Raw genomic sequence first — 9,086 nt, 5'->3', positions numbered from 1 at the left:
CAGACAGCAGACATACTGATAAGACGCTCGGGAGAAAACAGACTCATAACTTCATAATCATACTTCGCGTTGTGACTCGGAGATGATCGAAAATCCAGTACTCACCGAGATTAGAAAAGCAGTCATCAGTGAAATGTTGTGAACACAACAAAAGGGATTTGTTTGTACTACTCTGGTATTGTGGTAAAAATGAATTTTAGCCATTGGTTCTTCTGATTTTCATTCTTTGGCAGTGAAAATAAAACAAACTTGCCTTTACAATTAAAAACACACTGTCTCCTCGACATGATGCTCTCACACCAACCAGAGCGTCTGTGTTTGTGTTGGGGGGGGGGGGGGGGGGGGGGCAGCTCAGAGTTCAGTTTCTCCCAAAACGGTAGGCGGAGATAATTATGCAAAGTGCTCCTAGTGATGTACATAGAGATGGGCAAAAGATGTGAAACCTATAACGACTCGTTTCAGCGATTCAGAGTCGACTCCTTACTTCAGAAGCCAATAACTTTATAAATCGTGTACTTTTTGGTTTAATTACTTTGCACATTGTTTACACTGATGGACAGCTACATCGTACACTGTAAAACAGGTAATTTTTGATTTCCCATCTGTGTGGCTCTTTAAATATGACTGGCTTCTATGGTGAGATGAAACAAAAAATGAGCTTTTTAGCAGCAAACACTCTGGGTTTGGTGAACACAGAGGAAAAAAGTACCCCATGTGTACAACGAAATATACTGCTGTATTTTTTATTTCATTGGCCTTTATTTCTGCAGGAGGTCCTGGACATCGTTTAGATACATGGCATCATGGATTATATCAAATACGATAAAAAAAATCAGTAAGTGACTGACTCTTATAATGTGCCATGTTTGGATCTTCCAATCATACAATAATCCGAACACAAACCTCAAAAACAACACAGAAATGGGTCACCCAAAGTGCCCTTTTGTCAAAGCAAAATTTCCTCTAATTTTTTTTTTTTTTGTCATAACGTTTCCTTTTGTTCATGCCCAATCTAAATATTAGTAAAATTTTGAATAATAATTTAGCCGTCAATAAGATGACCAACATGATGACCTTTGACCTGACGACGACAACCTCCTCATCCGACCGGGACGATTCTTCACGCCGCACGCGCATTTTTTAATTGTCAGAGGATATTTTCATTACCGCGGAAGCTGGTAAGTGGTGTTTCATTCTCAGCGAAGTGATTTTGATATGTATTTACTTATTATTATTTTACAAGAACGACGGTGATGTGAGAACATGCAGATGTGTTGTTTATATTGCGGTGTGTAGCCTGTAGTGTAGACTAGTAACCTTAGCGTGCTGTTTGAGGGAGAAACGTTTCACAGGCATCGAGGGCAGAGGCGTCATGCCCATTCAAAGATTTCTGAGCCAAGTTGATTTTAAATGCAGCTTCCAAACGACCAAAAAAAAAAACAGCAGAATAATAGTTTTTATATATTTGATATAATCACACTGTTGTGATTAGATCGTTCAGTGCACAGCATCAGCTGCTAAATTCAAATCTGTGTTCGCTGGCTGGGGCTGAGCCAGAGACATTCGTACAACGCTTCATGATGATAACCAATCAAGGGTTCTGTTGCGCGAATGCAATGGCCAATCGGAGACGTGCAGAAGAGTCATCGTGAAACGCGCTGTTTTTGTTCACTTGTTTGCTGACTGAATTATTTAGCGAATTCTTTCTTCAGAGAGAGAGAGAGAGAGAGAGAGAGAGAGAGAGATTAAAAACTAAAAACAATCCTGATGTGCATAATGTAATATAAAGTGCTTCAGTGATTTTAATGGTAGTTTTTGAGAGTGCCTGAACTCTGGCTAAACTGAATGAAAATGTTCTTTGATAATGTAAATGTTCTTTACTCTCTGCAAAATGAAAGAGTTAAAATAAGTAACTTACAATATTGTTATTAAAATTTACATTAAATGCAAATTCAGTCGTATTAAAAATATTTTATGGCATGATATGGCACTTAAGTAAAAAGGCGGGGTTTTATGTGTAGTTAATAGATTACACTACCTTTCCATTTATTGATCAAATAACAATCTATTAAGGTGCAAAACGCGTTTACTTACACGTTTGAGAATCGAGATATTTCCTGAAGTATTAAGCATGTTTGGAATTGTTTTGAATAAAAAGGAAAAATAAATAAAACATAAGCCTATATAAGTTATACAGTGCTTTTATAGCATGACTCAGTTGTTTATTGTTTTGTATCAATATTTAAGGTGGACTTATTGATTTGGTGCAAGAGTAGTAGTGATGGTTAAAATAATAGATTGATAATGAAATAGTAGATTGTGCCTTGTTCTTAGATGGACAGAGACTGGAAAGTAAAAGATCAGATGAGGAGATGGAGATAGAGGAAGAAAAAGAGGCAAATGTAGACTTTTTTACTTTTAAACTTAAAATTGTCTCTTCTAATCTTTTTCTTTTTCAAAACTGCATCACAGCATTGGCTGCCGTATCAATACATAATAATCCATATCAATACGCAAATTAGCAAGGAATGCATCACAATATATTGCTGTATTGATATTTTGAACCGCGCTTTTTAAAGCCTTGTTCCATGTGCCCCTTTTATACTTTGAGCACCTGCCCCTCCAAAGGTCTCTGCACGGCCCTGTTTTTCAGCGCAGGTCAAATAGTGATGCAGGTGAAAAATGCAGTTCTATTATCTTTAGAGACATTTTTTCCTCATTTTTCTATATTTATTTAAATCATGTCTCTCTCTTCGTCAGTGGACTAAGTTGTATTGTCAAGTAATTAATCAAAATGAATCACCACTATCATATATATCAAGACCTGTTCAGAGTAACAAATCAAAACTTACATTTTAGTTGGGTTGATTAGGCAGAAATGTGTGTGTTTATGCGTTTGGATGTAATAAAAAAATAAAATAAGCCTTTTGTGAAAGAAAAAGATCATCTATGCTTCAATACAGGGAAATTGTTAAAAGCACAAACCTTTAAAATCTGTTTATAAAGAAAGTGACTTATTCTTAGTCATTACGACTTCAAGAATGTGTTAAACTGATTTTAGAGATATATTGTGCAATGAATGTGTCATGATCCGGTCACTGAACTTCTGTTAATTCACCACCAGAGGTCATCATCCACAACAGAGACTCTCACACTACACAGTATACTCTGGACTACATTTCCCATGCTTCATTATCCCAATCACATTCCATGCACCTGAGACCAGTCACACAAAGCACAATCATCAGACATGCTTTATAAGCATTGGATTTCCACTCACATACTACTGCTGAGTATTGTTCTGCATATATCCCTTTCCTAGTGATAGCTGCGATACCAAGCCAGTCCATGTTTGTTTTCATAGCCTTGTTTCAGTTCCTGGTTTTCATAGTCTTGTTTCAGTTTCTAGTTTCCATAGTTTATTCTTTTTCCTGCCTTGCCCTGTTTCTCGTGTTTTGACCCTTTGCTCTGGATTCTGGATTACCCCTCTTGCGTAGCCCTCTGGATATTGTTTTTACATCGAAGATTCACACTTGCCCTAGGAATATTCTTTGTCTTGCCCTCTATACACCTGTTTGCCAGCGTTTGACCCATGCCTGTTACAACCATGTCTCTGTGTAATAAAATCTTGCACATGGATCCGCACGTCTCACGACTCATCAGCCCTGTTACAGAATACTCAGCCACACAAGGATCCAGCAGCTGTTCAGGTGAACAATGACCAGGTATGGACACTACACAAATACTTTTCACCATTCAGCAAGGCCCACGATCACTGGAGAACCATATTAGAGAGTTTTTGGCCATTTCTTAATATTTTGAGTTACCTATTTTGCTAGAGATTTTCTGCGATGGCATAAATCAACTTCTGCAATATAAGCTTAGACATGAGGGTCCGTGTTCATCACTCTGTTAGTTCCTGGACTATGCTTTATTGACTGTTGGCTCTTTGTTTACTGTGGGTGTCACGGAGGAGGAACGTGACATTGCACTCATTTGTGAAATGGCGGCTGCACAAAAGCACACTCACAAAATAGCAGTGAAATCAGAGCCTGGTCACAAAATGGCAGACACAACAACACCCGGTCAATTCACCGTTGATCTTCCAGAGTCTCGTCAAGTCACTGTAAATCTTCCAAAATCTCATCACGTCTCAGCTGAACTTCTAGAGTCTCTTCACATCTTAGCTGAACTTCCAGAGGCTCATCACTTCACAACTGATCTTCCAGAAGCTCATCACGTCTTGTCTGTTGCACCCAGAGCCTGGAGGTCAGCTCTTCAGTATTCCTGACTGGCATCCAGCATGGAGGATCCACTGCTGCTGTCAGTGAGAGCAGCTGCTAACCCAAAACCAGCGTGCTCAACCTCTCCTGTGCAGGAACTGATTCCCGAAGTGCTTCCCATGATGGGGATTGCTTTATGTTGCACTTGGGCTGCGTACACCACCACTGAAACTCTACAGGTGGTGGCGTCCACTATGATTTATCCAGAAGTTGCAGCTAAACTCTACAGGTTGTGGCGTCCACTATGATTTCTCCAGAAGTTGCAGCATTTACTGCTGAACAACTGGGTCTGGCTGAACACACTTACTAAATGAAAGCACTTCAGAGGAAGCACAAACATTTAAGAGGTCTCCCTCTCCAGACGATTAACAGAGTGCAACCCCTGTTGTTAATTGGGTCAGATTATACCCACTTAATCACTCCAGTGGAGCCGGTGCGTGTGGGGCCCCACGGGGGATCAGCCGCAGTGAAGACAAAGTTGGGCTGGACACTTCAGTGGCCGATCAGGTATAGCAAGCAGCAGGCAACATCACAACAGTGTCTGCACATCTCCACCCTCTCACCCACTAACAAGAACAGGATTGTGTTCAACTGTTCCTTCAAGTATAAGGGAAACAACCTCAATGAGCTGCTGTTGCCTGGGCCCACCTTAAGTTTCAGTCTACTGGGTGTACTGCTGCGCTTCAGAGAGCATGCAATTGCTATCAGCAGTGATATCAAGGGCATGTTTCATAAGGTGAGGCTGCTCCCCGAAGACAAGCCCTTGCTTTGTTTCCTGTGGCGAGACCTGAATACAGAAGAACCACCCAGCATCTACACATGGCAAGTCCTTCCGTTTGGCACCACATGTAGCTCCTGCTGTGCAACTTATGCGCTGCAGAAACATGTGTTTGACCATAGTCAGCCAGGTGAAGATGTTCGAGTGTCGATAGAACGATCCTTTTATGTGGATAACTGTCTGCAAAGCCTCCCATCTGTTGAAAAAGCCCGTCAACTGGTTGACAAACTGACCTCACTGTTGGCTACAGGTGGATTTGAATTACACCAGTGGGCCAGTAACACCCTCGAGGTCATCAGCCATCTGCCCAAAGAAGCAAGATCTGAGAGCAGTGAGTTGTGGCTCAACGAGTCAGGTACTGACCCACAGGAGCTGGCTCTGGGACTCCGCTGGCTCTGCAATTCAGACACTTTAAGGTATAAATACGGTATGCTGGACCAACCTACACCCACCATACGAAACATATATAGAGTCCTGGCACGCCTGTTCGACCCTCTGGGATTTATAGTCCCTTTCACTACACGGTTACAGACTTACAAATCTTTGCTGATGCGTCAGAGAAGTCATATGGCTCAGTGGCCTATCTGTGCACGGAGAGTTCACAGGGCCATGTGGAAGTGTCATTCCTACATGTTAGATCCAGAGTGGCCCCGAAGAAGCAGCAATCAGTACCAAGACTAGAACTGTGTGCTGCCCTGACAGCTGCACAGCTAGCTGCACTACTTCAAAACGAGCTGACTGTGCACATCCGCAATGTTATATGTTGGACCGACTCCACAACAGTACTGACATGGCTTCAGTCTGACTCCTGTCAGTACAAGGTATTCGTGGGAACAAGAATAGCTGAAATCCAGGAGCTGACTGATGTCCGGGCCTGGAGATATGTGGATTCTGCCAACAACCCAGCTGATGACATAACGCGGGGAAAAACCCTGCTGGAACTGGCTGGTAAGAACAGATGGAGTCAGAGCCGTGCCTACAACAGTCGCCGGAAGTCTGGCCTACACAGCCAGCCACAGAGATGACTGAGAATCCTGCTGAGCTGCGAAAACCCATTATCTGCTGTCTCACTACAAGTATACAGACATCTCTGCTACCAAATGCTGATCAGTTTTCCTCATTCAGAGCACTGATAGAAGCGGTTTCACAATCTAGCCCTGTGTCATCAGTGAGCCCAGTCACTCTTTCTGCTGATGACTACCAAGAAGCAGAGAGAGAAGTACTGAGACGAGCCCAGCAGGACAGCTTTGCTGAGGAGCTTAGTCTCTTGAGTACCGGTAAGCCAGTAGCTGCCACCAGTAGGCTGATCTCCCTAGCACCAGAGTATGACAAGACTGTGAGGCTCATCCGGGTTGGAGGAAGGTTCCGCCGCAGCGACTAGTTAGAACCAGATTCTATTCACCCAGTGGTCCTGGACCATCGGCATAAAGTGACCCAGCTCATCATGACAAGAGCCATCACCAACCAGGATCAGAGCGCCTTTTTGCAGAGCTGCGTCGAAAATACTGGATTCTGCATGGCCGTGAAGCTGTAAAGCGCCATCAGCACTCCTGTCCGGACTGCCAGAGATGGAGAGCCCCTCCAGTAGTGCCCAAGATGGCAGACCTCCCACAATCTAGACCCCGTTCTCCTCTACGGGCATGGACTGCTTCGGGCCTTTCACAGTGAAGGTTCGCCATCGCCATGAGAAGAGATGGGGTATACTATTTAAATGCCTGACGACGCGTGCTGTGCATGTGGATGTTCTGTCTAGTATGGACTCAGATTCCTTTTTGATGGCCCTCCGCCATTTTACACAAAAGGGTAAACCAGCAGAGCTCTGGTCTGACCAGGGCACTAATTTTAAGGGAGGTGAAAGAGAACTCCAGGAGGCCTTCAGGTCATTACACCCCACACTCCAGACTCAACTGGCTAAACACCAGATTAGGTTTAAGTTTAACCCCCCAAGCGCACCACACTTTGGAGGAGTCTGGGAAAGGGAAGTTAGGTCTGTTAAAGCTGCACTGTATGCCACCATCCAATCACAGACTGTCCCCGAAGAGGTCCTGCGGACGGTACTTATTGAAGTAGAAGTGATCTTAAATTCTAAGCCACTGGGTTACGTATCAACAGACATGGCTGATGCTGACCCAGTAACCCCCAACTTGCTCCTCATGGGGCGGCTAGACCCCTCTTTACCACAGGCTGTGTATGCTGAGTCTGAGCTCTTGAGTCGCCGCTGTTGGAGACATAATCAGGTGCTGGCTGACCAGTTTTGGTCCCACTTTATACGACACTACCTCCCGACTCTTCAGACTCGCTCTAAGTGGCACAAGGACCCTGCTCAGCTGTAAACTGGAACCATAGTGACGGTGGTGGACCCACAGCTGCCCAGAGCACAGTGGCCTTTAGGTCATGTCACTGAGGTTATTCCAGGAACTGATGGGAGAGTCAGGACTGCTGTAGTCAAAGTCAAGGACAAAAAAGGCCTGTCGCTTGCCTTGTAGCCCTGCCTGCCATACCAGACACTGATACGGTCAGTCCTTCTTAGAGTGGCAAATATAGTGTAACAAATTTGGGGGCGGCTGTGACGAAGGACAACTCCTTTCAGGCAGATAAAACTGACTGTTTGAGAATCAGCCAATCAGAAGTGTCACTGCGCTCTTTGGCTCACTGAAGCAGACAGCTTTAGTTTCAGTTTCGAGACACTTGGAAGAGATCGCTGATGATGAAAGAGAGTGCAGTTTTATTTCATAAATAATATAAGAAAGTTTCGCTGTACTTATATAAATGTTCCTAATATTGTGTGCGTGCAACTACCAGTAAGTATTTTGAAGTTTGTTGTTATTTTTACCTCACTTTTACCTCAATAATGTTGAGCCATGTTGCTGCTCATTGTCGTACAGTAAAATGGTGGAGCTTCGTACTGCTCTTGTGTTTAATTGTTGAGAATGATGTTTATTACTGAAAGTGTTGCTCTGCAAACCTTATTTGCCTTAATTTAAATAAATTCTGTTCTTGCACGATGTGTAACGTTGTTTAATTTAAGGAGTAACTCTGCAGTCCATAATTATTATATGTTTAGTTGAATTTGCCATGTTGTATATTGTTGTAATTAATGTGCAGCAAAGTAAGTAATCTTTGAATAGAGATATTGTGTACTACTGCATTTCTAATTTTGTATTTACTTAGTAATAATAATTTATTATAACACTGCATTGTGTTTGTTTTATTATATACCTGTTAGGCATGTAATAATTCTTTGTTATTTATATAGAGTTTACATTTTTACTGATTTATGTCTGTATCTTTATTTCAGAACCACACACATATACTTTGAACCTTTATTTCAATAAACACCTAAATGGAACATCTCGTCTGCATTCTAATCGATGCCCCCTGGTGGTCACAACCTTCCAAAGACCAGTCAAATTACACAGTCCTTAACAATCACCAAAACACTGCAGAACCTTCAAAAGTCCACATTCGCCTTGGCGCTGCCGTCTTCGTCTTCCTTCTTCTGTGGTACTGGTTTTCCTAGTTCGTGATTGGTCAGCTTCAGATAGATCAACAAATCGGCTCGTTCAAATGCACAAACGTCACAAATTCAAACCAATAGCTCACAAACTTTTTAGACATGTTTAAAAATGACTGTGCTGGGCTTGTAATTCCTCCGACATGATGCCATAAAATCATTCCTTTCGCGCTGTTTTATCTATGTTTTGCAATATTAATTTTTTTTGTTTGCAAAAAGCACATTTATTTTTCTCAATACTTAAATTTTCATTTGCAAACCATTATTTTTTTGCATATAAATGCAACATTATTTTGACTGTGTGACGTCACACTGACAGGCATCTGAGACCAGCTCGATATGAGAAAGTGGAAATGATTAAACGAGATAAAAAAAATAAAAAAAATAACACTGGGTCGATTTTTATCATTATAGGATGGTTGTGTACACACACTGCAAACACACTACACACATTTATGTTCAAACAACTTGAAAAAGTGCATGTTGCATCCAATGACACCTTTACGTTTCT

Source organism: Carassius gibelio, chromosome B7 (assembly GCF_023724105.1).
Source record: "Carassius gibelio isolate Cgi1373 ecotype wild population from Czech Republic chromosome B7, carGib1.2-hapl.c, whole genome shotgun sequence".
NCBI lineage: Eukaryota > Metazoa > Chordata > Actinopteri > Cypriniformes > Cyprinidae > Carassius > Carassius gibelio.
The sequence above is the reverse complement of the archived record's forward strand: the minus strand, read 5'-3'. Positions refer to the sequence as shown.